A 17704-nucleotide genomic window follows, 5' to 3' on the forward strand; every position below is an offset into this window, starting at 1 on the left:
GCATCTTTAAGATGATCAATTTATTTTTTCAAAGTTTTTTACAAAGTCAACTTTGGGCTGCATATATTTTGGAAAGACTTCGAACCACTTCGTTTTTAGTTCCAACCCTTTCAAAAATGTTTCAATGACAAATCTTTTCGATTTGTTGGGCAGTTTTAAAATAATGAATTTAAAAAATTCAACGTCTCAAGTTTTTGGGATATCCGAAAAATTCTAAAACACTTTTCTCTTTGATCGAAGCACGTTGAAGATGTGGAGAAGGCTGAACCTATTTTCTCAGTTTTTCCCAAAATTTGGAAGCGGTAATCGGGTTTTAACTAAGCAGATTACGCAGGAGCTTGAATAGATGTAAAAATGAGGAATGAAAATGTGTTACAAATTTATTTAATTTCAAGAAGTGAGAATTGACTATATAATTGTCACGCATCCGAAAGATGGAGTTCAACAGCTGAAGAGGCTGGTCCAAGAGAGATATGTGGTTTGTAGCCACCTGCCTTTTATGGATGGCAATCCTGTGAGGTTATGATTGAATTTGATCACTTTGTTACGAACTATGATCATCCTTATCTCATGGGATTATTTTTTTTGGAATATTTATCACAAGTGCGCGTGATAAATTTTTATCATTTTTCGGAAGGAGTGTGCTTGAATGACTGGCTGCAAAATCTTCAGAGGGCTTGGAGTTCTGTGGCGAATGATCCATTGCTCATACTTCTGAAAAATCATGAACGCTAGTTATTACCAGAGATATGTCGAAAACGCATATTTGTTTGCAAGGCTATACGAGAAATCTGAAGAAATCAGAGTCCTGCACTCAAAATATTCCTGAAATCATGACTCAAACTAATGAAATTGAAAATATTGACGAATTTCAAACCAATCAGCTTCCAGCAGCACATTTGGATGTGCAAATACGTGGTTTTAAAAACGGGTAAGGTGAAAAAAAAACTGTAGCCCAAAATTGACAACAGAAACGAAACTATTTCATCACGCTATTATTTTGCCGCTCAGAAGTATACTATTGTTCCATATTACAATAAGCGAATTTATGACTTATTCTTCATCAATGTGAATTCCGTAATTTATTTTCCCAGTTCCTATGTCTATGAAAGTATCAATTTGACAGTTTGACAAACCTCAGGATGACTTTCTACGGATAAAAGTTTCACCCTCAAGGGTGTTTTCTTTTAGGTAAAAGATGTATCGTTGTTATCCAATTGAATGACTACGTCCCTTTAATACTGATTCATTTTCTGGCCGTCCATTCCCTGCGTCGAGAATAAACGTCTGCAAATTTTTTGCTGAAAATAGTAAGGTCGACCCCTTTAGATTTTTGGCTAAAATTTCGGCGACTTTGGAAAGTGCTGCGGTTGATTCATTGAGGCACTGTTCCAAAGTAATTTTGCGATGTAATTAATGAGGCACAGCCCCGATACGCTGCAAGCAACAGATCATAAATTACAGCCAAAAAACGGAAGACGTATTTTCTCCATTTTTATGCTGCTGGACTTTGCGTCGGAATTTCTCTGCTGTTGGTCCTCCGCTTTTTTTCATGTGTTTTCTGAATTCCTAGGGTCCATTTACTCTAAAGATGGTCATACAAATCGATTCCGTAACGAGAAATTTTCAGCTCCGAAAATGACCAAAAAAGTAAGGCTAACCCCTTTGGATTTTTAGCGAAAATTTCGACGATTCTGAAAAGCGCTGCAATCAATTTCTTCAAGCACTATTCCGACGTAATTTGGCAAGAAGAATCGATTAAGCGCAGTCCCAATGCGCTGAGAGCAACGGATCAAGAGTTACAGCAAAAAAACTGAAAATTTTTATCGCCATTTCTCTGCTGTTGATCCGACGCTCTTTTTCATGTGTTTTCTGAGTTCCTGGGGGTCTAATTACTCGAGAGATGGTCATACAAATCGATTCCGAGACGAGAAATTTTCGGCTTCAAAAATGAGCAAAAAAGTAAGGCTATCCCCTTTGGATTTTTGGCGAAAATTTCAACGATTCTGAAAAGCGCTGCAATCAATTTCTCTAGGCACTATTCCGAAGTGATTTCGCGAGAGAAATCGATTAAGCGCAGTCTCAATGCGCTGCGAGCAACGGATCAGAAGTTACAGCAAAAAAACTGATGATTTTGATCGCCATTTCTCTGCTGTGGATCCGACGCTCTTTTTCATGTGTTTTCTGAGTTCCTGGGAGTCTAATTACTCTAAAGATGGTCATACTAATCGATTCCGAGACGAGAAATATTCGGCTCAAAAAATGAGCAAAAAAGTAAGGCTAACCCTTTTGGATTCTTGGCGAAAATTTCGACGATTCTGGAAAGCGCTGCAATCAATTTCTCCGGGCACTATTCCGACGTAATTTTGCGAGAGGAATCGATAAAGCGCAGTCCCAATGCGCTGCGAGCAACGGATCAAAAGTTACAGCAAAAAAACTGAAGATTTTGATCGCCATTTCTCTGCTGTTGATCCGACGCTCTTTTTCATGTGTTGACTGAGTTCCTGGGAGTCTAATTACTCTAAAGATGGTCATACTAATCGATTCCGAGACGAGAAATTTTCGGCTCAAAAAATGAGCAAAAAAGTAAGGCTAACCCCTTTGGATTTTTGGCGAAAATTTCGACGATTTTGAAAAGCGCTGCAATCAATTTCTCCAGGCACTATTCCGACGTAATTTTGCGAGAGGAATCGATTAGGCGCAGTCCCAATGCGCTGCGAGCAACAGATCAAAAGTTACAGCAAAAAAACTGAAGATTTTAATCGCCATTTCTCTGCTGTTGATCCGACGCTCTTTTTCATGTGTTTTCTGAGTTCCTGGGAGTCTAATTACTCTAAAGATGGTCATACAAATCGATTCCGAGTCGAGAAATTTTCGGCTCCAAAAATGAGCAAAAAAGTAAGGCTAACCCCTTTGGATTTTTGGCGAAAATTTCGACGATTCTGAAAAGCGCTGCAATCAATTTCTCCAGGCACTATTCCGACGTGATTTCGCGAGAGGAATCGATTAAGCGCAGTCCCAATGCGCTGCGAGCAACGGATCAAAAGTTACAGCAAAAAAACTGAAGATTTTGATCGCCATTTCTCTGCTGTTGATCCGACGCTCTTTTTCATGTGTTTTCTAAGTTCCTGGGAGTCTAATTACTCTAGAGATGGTCATACTAATCGATTCCGAGACGAGAAATTTTCGGCTCCAAAAATGAGCAAAAAAGTAAGGCTAACCCCTTTGGATTTTTGGCGAAAATTTCGACGATTCTGAAAAGCGCTGCAATCAATTTCTCCAGGCACTATTTCGACGTAATTTCGCGAGAGGAATCGATTAAGCGCAGTCCCAATGCGCTGCGAGCAACGGATCAAAAGTTACAGCAAAAAAACTGAAGATTTTGATCGCCATTTCTCTGCTGTTGATCCGACGCTCTTTTTCATGTGTTTTCTGAGTTCCTGGGAGTCTAATTACTCTAAAGATGGTCATACAAATCGATTCCGAGACGAGAAATTTTCGGCTTCAAAAATGAGCAAAAAAGTAAGGCTAACCCCTTTGGATTTTTGGCGAAAATTTCGACGATTCTGAAAAGCGCTGCAATCAATTTCTCCAGGCACTATTCCGACGTAATTTTGCGAGAGGAATCGATTAAGCGCAGTCCCAATGCGCTGCGAGCAACGGATCAAAAGTTACAGCAAAAAAACTGAAGATTTTGATCGCCATTTCTCTGCTGTTGATCCGACGCTCTTTTTCATGTGTTTTCTGAGTTCCTGGGAGTCTAATTACTCTAAAGATGGTCATACAAATCGATTCCGAGACGAGAAATTTTCGGCTCCAAAAATGAGCAAAAAAGTAAGGCTAACCCCTTTGGATTTTTGGCGAAAATTTCGACGATTCTGGAAAGCGCTGCAATCAATTTCTCCAGGCACTATTCCGACGTAATTTCGCGAGAGGAATCGATTAAGCGCAGTCCCAATGCGCTGCGAGCAACGGATCAAAAGTTACAGCCAAAAAACTGGAGATTTTGATCGCCATTTCTCTGCTGTTGATCCGACGCTCTTTTTCATAGGTTTTCTGAGTTCCTGGGAGTCTAATTACTCTAGAGATGGTCATACTAATCGATTCCGAGACGAGAAATTTTCGGCTCCAAAAATGAGCAAAAAAGTAAGGCTAACCCCTTTGGATTTTTGGCGAAAATTTCGACGATTCTGAAAAGCGCTGCAATCAATTTCTCCAGGCACTATTCCGACGTAATTTTGCGAGAGGAATCGATTAAGCGCAGTCCCAATGCGCTGCGAGCAACGGATCAAAAGTTACAGCAAAAAAACTGAAGATTTTGATCGCCATTTCTCTGCTGTTGATCCGACGCTCTTTTTCATGTGTTTTCTGAGTTCCTGGGAGTCTAATTACTCTAAAGATGGTCATACAAATCGATTCCGAGACGAGAAATTTTCGGCTTCAAAAATGAGCAAAAAAGTAAGGCTAACCCCTTTGGATTTTTGGCGAAAATTTCGACGATTCTGAAAAGCGCTGCAATCAATTTCTCCAGGCACTATTCCGACGTAATTTTGCGAGAGGAATCGATTAAGCGCAGTCCCAATGCGCTGCGAGCAACGGATCAAAAGTTACAGCAAAAAAACTGAAGATTTTGATCGCCATTTCTCTGCTGTTGATCCGACGCTCTTTTTCATGTGTTTTCTGAGTTCCTGGGAGTCTAATTACTCTAAAGATGGTCATACAAATCGATTCCGAGACGAGAAATTTTCGGCTCCAAAAATGAGCAAAAAAGTAAGGCTAACCCCTTTGGATTTTTGGCGAAAATTTCGACGATTCTGGAAAGCGCTGCAATCAATTTCTCCAGGCACTATTCCGACGTAATTTCGCGAGAGGAATCGATTAAGCGCAGTCCCAATGCGCTGCGAGCAACGGATCAAAAGTTACAGCCAAAAAACTGGAGATTTTGATCGCCATTTCTCTGCTGTTGATCCGACGCTCTTTTTCATAGGTTTTCTGAGTTCCTGGGAGTCTAATTACTCTAGAGATGGTCATACTAATCGATTCCGAGACGAGAAATTTTCGGCTCCAAAAATGAGCAAAAAAGTAAGGCTAACCCCTTTGGATTTTTGGCGAAAATTTCGACGATTCTGAAAAGCGCTGCAATCAATTTCTCCAGGCACTATTCCGACGTAATTTCGCGAGAGGAATCCATTGAGCGCAGTCCCAATGCGCTGCGAGCAACGGATCAAAAGTTACAGCAAAAAAACTGAAGATTTTGATCGCCATTTCTCTGCTGTTGATCCGACGCTCTTTTTCATGTGTTTTCTGAGTTCCTGGGAGTCTAATTACTCTAGAGATGGTCATACTAATCGATTCCGAGACGAGAAATTTTCGGCTCCAAAAATGAGCAAAAAAGTAAGGCTAACCCCTTTGGATTTTTGGCGAAAATTTCGACGATTCTGAAAAGCGCTGCAATCAATTTCTCCAGGCACTATTCCGACGTAATTTCGCGAGAGGAATCGATTAAGCGCAGTCCCAATGCGCTGCGAGCAACGGATCAAAAGTTACAGCAAAAAAACTGAAGATTTTGATCGCCATTTCTCTGCTGTTGATCCGACGCTCTTTTTCATGTGTTTTCTGAGTTCCTGGGAGTCTAATTACTCTAGAGATGGTCATACGAATCGATTCCGAGACGAGAAATTTTCGGCTCCAAAAATGAGCAAAAAAGTAAGGCTAACCCCTTTGGATTTTTGGCGAAAATTTCGACGATTCTGAAAAGCGCTGCAATCAATTTCTCCAGGCACTATTCCGACGTAATTTTGCGAGAGGAATCGATTAAGCGCAGTCCCAATGCGCTGCGAGCAACGGATCAAAAGTTACAGCAAAAAAACTAAAGATTTTGATCGCCATTTCTCTGCTGTTGATCCGACGCTCTTTTTCATGTGTTTTCTGAGTTCCTGGGAGTCTAATTACTCTAAAGATGGTCATACTAATCGATTCCGAGACTAGAAATTTTCGGCTCAAAAAATGAGCAAAAAAGTCAGGCTAACCCCTTTGGATTTTTGGCGAAAATTCCGACGATTCTGAAAAGCGCTGCAATCAATTTCTCCGGGCACTATTCCGACGTAATTTTGCGAGAGGAATCGATTAAGCGCAGTCCCAATGCGCTGCGAGCAACGGATCAAAAGTTACAGCCAAAAAACTGGAGATTTTGATCGCCATTTCTCTGCTGTTGATCCGACGCTCTTTTTCATGTGTTTTCTGAGTTCCTGGGAGTCTAATTACTCTAAAGATGGTCATACAAATCGATTCCGAGACGAGAAATTTTCGGCTCCAAAAATGAGCAAAAAAGTAAGGCTAACCCCTTTGGATTTTTGGCAAAAATTTCGACGATTCTGAAAAGCGCTGCAATCAATTTCTCCAGGCACTATTCCGACGTAATTTCGCGAGAGGAATCGATTAAGCGCAGTCCCAATGCGCTGCGAGCAACGGATCAAAAGTTACAGCAAAAAAACTGAAGATTTTGATCGCGATTTCTCTGCTGTTGATCCGACGCTCTTTTTCATGTGTTTTCTGAGTTCCTGGGAGTCTAATTACTCTGAAGATGGTCATACAAATCGAATCCGAGACGAGAAATTTTCGGCTCCAAAAATGAGCAAAAAAGTAAGGCTAACCCCTTTGGATTTTTGGCGAAAATTTCGACGATTCTGAAAAGCGCTGCAATCAATTTCTCCAGGCACTATTCCGACGTAATTTTGCGAGAGGAATCGGTTAAGCGCAGTCCCAATGCGCTGCGAGCAACGGATCAAAAGTTACAGCAAAAAAACTGAAGATTTTGATCGCTATTTCTCTGCTGTTGATCCGACGCTCTTTTTCATGTGTTTTCTGAGTTCCTGGGAGTCTAATTACTCTAAAGATGGTCATACAAATCGATTCCGAGACGAGAAATTCTCGGCTCCAAAAATGAGCAAAAAAGTAAGGCTAACCCCTTTGGATTTTTGGCAAAAATTTCGACGATTCTGAAAAGCGCTGCAATCAATTTCTCCAGGCACTATTCCGACGTAATTTTGCGAGAGGAATCGATTAAGCGCAGTCCCAATGCGCTGCGAGCAACGGATCAAAAGTTACAGCGAAAAAACTGAAGATTTTGATCGCCATTTCTCTGCTGTTGATCCGACGCTCTTTTTTATGTGTTTTCTGAGTTCCTGGGAGTCTAATTACTCTAAAGATGGTCATACAAATCGATTCCGAGACGAGAAATTTTCGGCTCCCAAAATGAGCAAAAAAGTAAGGCTAACCCCTTTGGATTTTTGGCGAAAATTTCGACGATTCTGAAAAGCGCTGCAATCAATTTCTCCAGGCACTATTCCGACGTAATTTCGCGAGAGGAATCGATTAAGCGCAGTCCCAATGCGCTGCGAGCAACGGATCAAAAGTTACAGCAAAAAAACTGAAGATTTTGATCGCGATTTCTCTGCTGTTGATCCGACGCTCTTTTTCATGTGTTTTCTGAGTTCCTGGGAGTCTAATTACTCTAAAGATGGTCATACAAATCGAATCCGAGACGAGAAATTTTCGGCTCCAAAAATGAGCAAAAAAGTAAGGCTAACCCCTTTGGATTTTTGGCGAAAATTTCGACGATTCTGAAAAGCGCTGCAATCAATTTCTCCAGGCACTATTCCGACGTAATTTTGCGAGAGGAATCGGTTAGGCGCAGTCCCAATGCGCTGCGAGCAACGGATCAAAAGTTACAGCAAAAAAACTGAAGATTTTGATCGCTATTTCTCTGCTGTTGATCCGACGCTCTTTTTCATGTGTTTTCTGAGTTCCTGGGAGTCTAATTACTCTAAAAATGGTCATACAAATCGATTCCGAGACGAGAAATTTTCGGCTCCAAGAATGAGCAAAAAAGTAAGGCTAACCCCTTTGGATTTTTGGCAAAAATTTCGACGATTCTGAAAAGCGCTGCAATCAATTTCTCCAGGCACTATTCCGACGTAATTTCGCGAGAGGAATCGATTAAGCGTAGTCCCAATGCGCTGCGAGCAACGGATCAAAAGTTACAGCAAAAAAACTGAAGATTTTGATCGCGATTTCTCTGCTGTTGATCCGACGCTCTTTTTCATGTGTTTTCTGAGTTCCTGGGAGTCTAATTACTCTAAAGATGGTCATACAAATCGAATCCGAGACGAGAAATTTTCGGCTCCAAAAATGAGCAAAAAAGTAAGGCTAACCCCTTTGGATTTTTGGCGAAAATTTCGACGATTCTGAAAAGCGCTGCAATCAATTTCTCCAGGCACTATTCCGACGTAATTTTGCGAGAGGAATCGGTTAAGCGCAGTCCCAATGCGCTGCGAGCAACGGATCAAAAGTTACAGCAAAAAAACTGAAGATTTTGATCGCTATTTCTCTGCTGTTGATCCGACGCTCTTTTTCATGTGTTTTCTGAGTTCCTGGGAGTCTAATTACTCTAAAGATGGTCATACAAATCGATTCCGAGACGAGAAATTTTCGGCTCCAAGAATGAGCAAAAAAGTAAGGCTAACCCCTTTGCATTTTTGGCAAAAATTTCGACGATTCTGAAAAGCGCTGCAATCAATTTCTCCAGGCACTATTCCGAAGTAATTTCGCGAGAGGAATCGATTAAGCGTAGTCCCAATGCGCTGCGAGCGACGGATCAAAAGTTACAGCAAAAAAACTGAAGATTTTGATCGCCATTTCTCTGCTGTTGATCCGACGCTCTTTTTCATGTGTTTTCTGAGTTCCTGGGAGTCTAATTACTCTAAAGATGGTCACACGAATCGATTCCGAGACGAGAAATTTTCGGCTTCAAAAATGAGCAAAAAAGTAAGGCTAACCCCTTTGGATTTTTGGCGAAAATTTCGACGATTCTGAAAAGCGCTGCAATCAATTTCTCCAGGCACTATTCCGACGTAATTTCGCGAGAGGAATCGATTAAGCGCAGTCCCAATGCGCTGCGAGCAACGGATCAAAAGTTACAGCAAAAAAACTGAAGATTTTGATCGCCATTTCTCTGCTGTTGATCCGACGCTCTTTTTCATGTGTTTTCTGAGTTCCTGGGAGTCTAATTACTCTAGAGATGGTCATACTAATCGATTCCGAGACGAGAAATTTTCGGCTCCAAAAATGAGCAAAAAAGTAAGGCTAACCCCTTTGGATTTTTGGCGAAAATTTCGACGATTCTGAAAAGCGCTGCAATCAATTTCTCCAGGCACTATTCCGACGTAATTTCGCGAGAGGAATCGATTAAGCGCAGTCCCAATGCGCTGCGAGCAACGGATCAAAAGTTACAGCAAAAAAACTGAAGATTTTGATCGCCATTTCTCTGCTGTTGATCCGACGCTCTTTTTCATGTGTTTTCTGAGTTCCTGGGAGTCTAATTACTCGAGAGATGGTCATACTAATCGATTCCGAGACGAGAAATTTTCGGCTTCAAAAATGAGCAAAAAAGTAAGGCTAACCCCTTTGGATTTTTGGCGAAAATTTCGACGATTCTGAAAAGCGCTGCAATCAATTTCTCCAGGCACTATTCCGACGTAATTTCGCGAGAGGAATCGATTAAGCGCAGTCCCAATGCGCTGCGAGCAACGGATCAAAAGTTACAGCAAAAAAACTGAAGATTTTGATCGCCATTTCTCTGCTGTTGATCCGACGCTCTTTTTCATGTGTTTTCTGAGTTCCTGGGAGTCTAATTACTCTAAAGATGGTCATACTAATCGATTCCGAGACGAGAAATTTTCGGCTCCAAAAATGAGCAAAAAAGTAAGGCTAACCCCTTTGGATTTTTGGCGAAAATTTCGACGATTCTGAAAAGCGCTGCAATCAATTTCTCCAGGCACTATTCCGACGTAATTTTGCGAGAGGAATCGATTAAGCGCAGTCCCAATGCGCTGCGAGCAACGGATCAAAAGTTACAGCAAAAAAACTGAAGATTTTGATCGCCATTTCTCTGCTGTTGATCCGACGCTCTTTTTCATGTGTTTTCTGAGTTCCTGGGAGTCTAATTACTCTAAAGATGGTCATACTAATCGATTCCGAGACTAGAAATTTTCGGCTCAAAAAATGAGCAAAAAAGTCAGGCTAACCCCTTTGGATTTTTGGCGAAAATTCCGACGATTCTGAAAAGCGCTGCAATCAATTTCTCCGGGCACTATTCCGACGTAATTTTGCAAGAGGAATCGATTAAGCGCAGTCCCAATGCACTGCGAGCAACGGATCAAAAGTTACAGCCAAAAAACTGGAGATTTTGATCGCCATTTCTCTGCTGTTGATCCGACGCTCTTTTTCATAGGTTTTCTGAGTTCCTGGGAGTCTAATTACTCAAGAGATGGTCATACTAATCGATTCCGAGACGAGAAATTTTCGGCTCCAAAAATGAGCAAAAAAGTAAGGCTAACCCCTTTGGATTTTTGGCGAAAATTTCGACGATTCTGAAAAGCGCTGCAATCAATTTCTCCAGGCACTATTCCGACGTAATTTCGCGAGAGGAATCGATTAAGCGCAGTCCCAATGCGCTGCGAGCAACGGATCAAAAGTTACAGCAAAAAAACTGAAGATTTTGATCGCCATTCCTCTGCTGTTGATCCGACGCTCTTTTTCATGTGTTTTCTGAGTTCCTGGGAGTCTAATTACTCTAGAGATGGTCATACTAATCGATTCCGAGACGAGAAATTTTCGGCTCCAAAAATGAGCAAAAAAGTAAGGCTAACCCCTTTGGATTTTTGGCGAAAATTTCGACGATTCTGAAAAGCGCTGCAATCAATTTCTCCAGGCACTATTCCGACGTAATTTCGCGAGAGGAATCGATTAAGCGCAGTCCCAATGCGCTGCGAGCAACGGATCAAAAGTTACAGCAAAAAAACTGAAGATTTTGATCGCCATTTCTCTGCTGTTGATCCGACGCTCTTTTTCATGTGTTTTCTGAGTTCCTGGGAGTCTAATTACTCTAGAGATGGTCATACTAATCGATTCCGAGACGAGAAATTTTCGGCTCAGAAAATGAGCAAAAAAGTAAGGCTAACCCCTTTGGATTTTTGGCGAAAATTTCGACGATTCTGAAAAGCGCTGCAATCAATTTCTCCAGGCACTATTCCGACGTAATTTTGCGAGAGGAATCGATTAAGCGCAGTCCCAATGCGCTCCGAGCAACGGATCAAAAGTTACAGCAAAAAAAAATGAAGATTTTGATCGCCATTTCTCTGCTGTTGATCCGACGCTCTTTTTCATGTGTTTTCTGAGTTCCTGGGAGTCTAATTACTCTAAAGATGGTCATACGAATCGATTCCGAGGCGAGAAATTTTCGGCTCCAAAAATGAGCAAAAAAGTAAGGCTAACCCCTTTGGATTTTTGGCGAAAATTCCGACGATTCTGAAAAGCGCTGCAATCAATTTCTCCAGGCACTATTCCGACGTAATTTCGCGAGAGGAATCGATTAAGCGCAGTCCCAATGCGCTGCGAGCAACGGATCAAAAGTTACAGCAAAAAAACTGAAGATTTTGATCGCCATTTCTCTGCTGTTGATCCGACGCTCTTTTTCATGTGTTTTCTGAGTTCCTGGGAGTCTAATTACTCGAGAGATGGTCATACTAATCGATTCCGAGACGAGAAATTTTCGGCTTCAAAAATGAGCAAAAAAGTAAGGCTAACCCCTTTGGATTTTTGGCGAAAATTTCGACGATTCTGAAAAGCGCTGCAATCAATTTCTCCAGGCACTATTCCGACGTAATTTCGCGAGAGGAATCGATTAAGCGCAGTCCCAATGCGCTGCGAGCAACGGATCAAAAGTTACAGCAAAAAAACTGAAGATTTTGATCGCCATTTCTCTGCTGTTGATCCGACGCTCTTTTTCATGTGTTTTCTGAGTTCCTGGGAGTCTAATTACTCTAGAGATGGTCATACTAATCGATTCCGAGACGAGAAATTTTCGGCTCCAAAAATGAGCAAAAAAGTAAGGCTAACCCCTTTGGATTTTTGGCGAAAATTTCGACGATTCTGAAAAGCGCTGCAATCAATTTCTCCAGGCACTATTCCGACGTAATTTTGCGAGAGGAATCGATTAAGCGCAGTCCCAATGCGCTGCGAGCAACGGATCAAAAGTTACAGCAAAAAAACTGAAGATTTTGATCGCCATTTCTCTGCTGTTGATCCGACGCTCTTTTTCATGTGTTTTCTGAGTTCCTGGGAGTCTAATTACTCTAAAGATGGTCATACTAATCGATTCCGAGACTAGAAATTTTCGGCTCAAAAAATGAGCAAAAAAGTCAGGCTAACCCCTTTGGATTTTTGGCGAAAATTCCGACGATTCTGAAAAGCGCTGCAATCAATTTCTCCGGGCACTATTCCGACGTAATTTTGCGAGAGGAATCGATTAAGCGCAGTCCCAATGCGCTGCGAGCAACGGATCAAAAGTTACAGCCAAAAAACTGGAGATTTTGATCGCCATTTCTCTGCTGTTGATCCGACGCTCTTTTTCATAGGTTTTCTGAGTTCCTGGGAGTCTAATTACTCGAGAGATGGTCATACTAATCGATTCCGAGACGAGAAATTTTCGGCTCCAAAAATGAGCAAAAAAGTAAGGCTAACCCCTTTGGATTTTTGGCGAAAATTTCGACGATTCTGAAAAGCGCTGCAATCAATTTCTCCAGGCACTATTCCGACGTAATTTCGCGAGAGGAATCGATTAAGCGCAGTCCCAATGCGCTGCGAGCAACGGATCAAAAGTTACAGCAAAAAAACTGAAGATTTTGATCGCCATTTCTCTGCTGTTGATCCGACGCTCTTTTTCATGTGTTTTCTGAGTTCCTGGGAGTCTAATTACTCTAGAGATGGTCATACTAATCGATTCCGAGACGAGAAATTTTCGGCTCCAAAAATGAGCAAAAAAGTAAGGCTAACCCCTTTGGATTTTTGGCGAAAATTTCGACGATTCTGAAAAGCGCTGCAATCAATTTCTCCAGGCACTATTCCGACGTAATTTCGCGAGAGGAATCGATTAAGCGCAGTCCCAATGCGCTGCGAGCAACGGATCAAAAGTTACAGCAAAAAAACTGAAGATTTTGATCGCCATTTCTCTGCTGTTGATCCGACGCTCTTTTTCATGTGTTTTCTGAGTTCCTGGGAGTCTAATTACTCTAGAGATGGTCATACTAATCGATTCCGAGACGAGAAATTTTCGGCTCAGAAAATGAGCAAAAAAGTAAGGCTAACCCCTTTGGATTTTTGGCGAAAATTTCGACAATTCTGAAAAGCGCTGCAATCAATTTCTCCAGGCACTATTCCGACGTAATTTTGCGAGAGGAATCGATTAAGCGCAGTCCCAATGCGCTCCGAGCAACGGATCAAAAGTTACAGCAAAAAAAATGAAGATTTTGATCGCCATTTCTCTGCTGTTGATCCGACGCTCTTTTTCATGTGTTTTCTGAGTTCCTGGGAGTCTAATTACTCTAAAGATGGTCATACGAATCGATTCCGAGGCGAGAAATTTTCGGCTCCAAAAATGAGCAAAAAAGTAAGGCTAACCCCTTTGGATTTTTGGCGAAAATTTCGACGATTCTGAAAAGCGCTGCAATCAATTTCTCCAGGCACTATTCCGACGTAATTTTGCGAGAGGAATCGATTAAGCGCAGTCCCAATGCGCTGCGAGCAACGGATCAAAAGTTACAGCAAAAAAACTGAAGATTTTGATCGCCATTTCTCTGCTGTTGATCCGACGCTCTTTTTCATGTGTTTTCTGAGTTCCTGAGAGTCTAATTACTCTAAAGATGGTCATACAAATCGATTCCGAGACGAGAAATTTTCGGCTCCAAAAATGAGCAAAAAAGTAAGGCTAACCCCTTTGGATTTTTGGCGAAAATTTCGACGATTCTGGAAAGCGCTGCAATCAATTTCTCCAGGCACTATTCCGACGTAATTTCGCGAGAGGAATCGATTAAGCGCAGTCCCAATGCGCTGCGAGCAACGGATCAAAAGTTACAGCAAAAAAACTGAAGATTTTGATCGCGATTTCTCTGCTGTTGATCCGACGCTCTTTTTCATGTGTTTTCTGAGTTCCTGGGAGTCTAATTACTCTAAAGATGGTCATACAAATCGATTCCGAGACGAGAAATTTTCGGCTCCAAGAATGAGCAAAAAAGTAAGGCTAACCCCTTTGGATTTTTGGCAAAAATTTCGACGATTCTGAAAAGCGCTGCAATCAATTTCTCCAGGCACTATTCCGACGTAATTTCGCGAGAGGAATCGATCAAGCGTAGTCCCAATGCGCTGCGAGCAACGGATCAAAAGTTACAGCAAAAAAACTGAAGATTTTGATCGCGATTTCTCTGCTGTTGATCCGACGCTCTTTTTCATGTGTTTTCTGAGTTCCTGGGAGTCTAATTACTCTAAAGATGGTCATACAAATCGAATCCGAGACGAGAACTTTTCGGCTCCAAAAATGAGCAAAAAAGTAAGGCTAACCCCTTTGGATTTTTGGTGAAAATTTCGACGATTCTGAAAAGCGCTGCAATCAATTCCTCCAGGCACTATTCCGACGTAATTTTGCGAGAGGAATCGGTTAAGCGCAGTCCCAATGCGCTGCGAGCAACGGATCAAAAGTTACAGCAAAAAAACTGAAGATTTTGATCGCTATTTCTCTGCTGTTGATCCGACGCTCTTTTTCATGTGTTTTCTGAGTTCCTGGGAGTCTAATTACTCTAAAGATGGTCATACAAATCGATTCCGAGACGAGAAATTTTCGGCTCCAAGAATGAGCAAAAAAGTAAGGCTAACCCTTTTGGATTTTTGGCGAAAATTTCGACGATTCTGAAAAGCGCTGCAATCAATTTCTCCAGGCACTATTTCGACGTAATTTTGCGAGAGGAATCGATTAAGCGCAGTCCCAATGCGCTGCGAGCAACGGATCAAAAGTTACAGCCAAAAAACTGAAGATTTTGATCGCCATTTCTCTGCTGTTGATCCGACGCTCTTTTTTATGTGTTTTCTGAGTTCCTGGGAGTCTAATTACTCGAGAGATGGTCATACTAATCGATTCCGAGACGAGAAATTTTCGGCTCCAAAAATGAGCGAAAAAGTAAGGCTAACCCCTTTGGATTTTTGGCGAAAATTTCGACGATTCTGAAAAGCGCTGCAATCAATTTCTCCAGGCACTATTCCGACGTAATTTTGCGAGAGGAATCGATTAAGCGCAGTCCCAATGCGCTGCGAGCAACGGATCAAAAGTTACAGCAAAAAAACTGAAGATTTTGATCGCCATTTCTCTGCTGTTGATCCGACGCTCTTTTTCATGTGTTTTCTGAGTTCCTGGGAGTCTAATTACTCTAAAGATGGTCATACGAATCGATTCCGAGACGAGAAATTTTCGGCTTCAAAAATGAGCAAAAAAGTAAGGCTAACCCCTTTGGATTTTTGGCGAAAATTTCGACGATTCTGAAAAGCGCTGCAATCAATTTCTCCAGGCACTATTCCGACGTAATTTTGCGAGAGGAATCGATTAAGCGCAGTCCCAATGCGCTGCGAGCAACGGATCAAAAGTTACAGCAAAAAAACTGAAGATTTTGATCGCCATTTCTCTGCTGTTGATCCGACGCTCTTTTTCATGTGTTTTCTGAGTTCCTGGGAGTCTAATTACTCTAAAGATGGTCATACAAATCGATTCCGAGACGAGAAATTTTCGGCTCCAAAAATGAGCAAAAAAGTAAGGCTAACCCCTTTGGATTTTTGGCGAAAATTTCGACGATTCTGAAAAGCGCTGCAATCAATTTCTCCAGGCACTATTCCGACGTAATTTCCCGAGAGGAATCGATTAAGCGCAGTCCTAATGCGCTGCGAGCAACGGATCAAAAGTTACAGCAAAAAAACTGAAGATTTTAATCGCTATTTCTCTGCTGTTGATCCGACGCTCTTTTTCATGTGTTTTCTGAGTTCCTGGGAGTCTAATTACTCTAAAGATGGTCATACGAAACGATTCCGAGACGAGAAATTTTCGGCTCCAAAAATGAGCAAAAAAGTAAGGCTAACCCCTTTGGATTTTTGGCGAAAATTTCGACGATTCTGAAAAGCGCTGCAATCAATTTCTCCAGGCACTATTCCGACGTAATTTTGCGAGAGGAATCGATTAAGCGCAGTCCCAATGCGCTGCGAGCAACGGATCAAAAGTTACAGCAAAAAAACTGAAGATTTTGATCGCCATTTCTCTGCTGTTGATCCGACGCTCTTTTTCATGTGTTTTCTGAGTTCCTGGGAGTCTAATCACTCCAAAGATGGTCATACTAATCGATTCCGAGACGAGAAGTTTTCGGCTCAAAAAATGAGCAAAAAAGTAAGGCTAACCCCTTTGGATTTTTGGCGAAAATTTCGACGATTCTGAAAAGCGCTGCAATCAATTTCTCCAGGCACTATTCCGACGTAATTTTGCGAGAGGAATCGATTAAGCGCAGTCCCAATGCGCTGCGAGCAACGGATCAAAAGTTACAGCAAAAAAACTGAAGATTTTGATCGCCATTTCTCTGCTGTTGATCCGACGCTCTTTTTCATGTGTTTTCTGAGTTCCTGGGAGTCTAATTACTCTAAAGATGGTCATACAAATCGATTCCGAGACGAGAAATTTTCGGCTCCAAAAATGAGCAAAAAAGTAAGGCTAACCCCTTTGGATTTTTGGCGAAAATTTCGACGATTCTGAAAAGCGCTGCAATCAATTTCTCCAGGCACTATTCCGACGTAATTTTGCGAGAGGAATCGATTAAGCGCAGTCCCAATGCGCTGCGAGCAACGGATCAAAAGTTACAGCAAAAAAACTGAAGATTTTGATCGCCATTTCTCTGCTGTTGATCCGACGCTATTTTTCATGTGTTTTCTGAGTTCCTGGAAGTCTAATTACTCTAGAGATGGTCATACTAATCGATTCCGAGACGAGAAATTTTCGGCTCCAAAAATGAGCAAAAAAGTAAGGCTAACCCCTTTGAATTTTTGGCGAAAATTTCGACGATTCTGAAAAGCGCTGCAATCAATTTCTCCAGGCACTATTCCGACGTAATTTCGCGAGAGGAATCGATTAAGCGCAGTCCCAATGCGCTGCGAGCAACGGATCAAAAGTTACAGCAAAAAAACTGAAGATTTTGATCGCCATTTCTCTGCTGTCGATCCGACGCTCTTTTTCATGTGTTTTCTGAGTTCCTGGGAGTCTAATTACTCTGAAGATGGTCATACGAATCGATTCCGAGACGAGAAATTTTCGGCTCAAAAAATGAGCAAAAAAGTAAGGCTAACCCCTTTGGATTTTTGGCGAAAATTTCGACGATTCTGAAAAGCGCTGCAATCAATTCCTCCAGGCACTATTCCGACGTAATTTTGCGAGAGGAATCGATTAAGCGCAGTCCCAATGCGCTGCGAGCAACGGATCAAAAGTTACAGCAAAAAAACTGAAGATTTTGATCGCCATTTCTCTGCTGTTGATCCGACGCTCTTTTTCATGTGTTTTCTGAGTTCCTGGGAGTCTAATTACTCTAAAGATGGTCATACAAATCGATTCCGAGACGAGAAATTTTCGGCTCCTAAAATGAGCAGAAAAGTGAGGCTAACCCCTTTGGATTTTTGGCAAAAATTTCGACGATTCTGAAAAGCGCTGCAATCAATTTCTCCAGGCACTATTCCGACGTAATTTCGCGAGAGGAATCGATTAAGCGCAGTCCCAACGCGCTGCGAGCAACGG

Source organism: Diprion similis, chromosome 3 (genome assembly GCF_021155765.1).
Source record: "Diprion similis isolate iyDipSimi1 chromosome 3, iyDipSimi1.1, whole genome shotgun sequence".
NCBI lineage: Eukaryota > Metazoa > Arthropoda > Insecta > Hymenoptera > Diprionidae > Diprion > Diprion similis.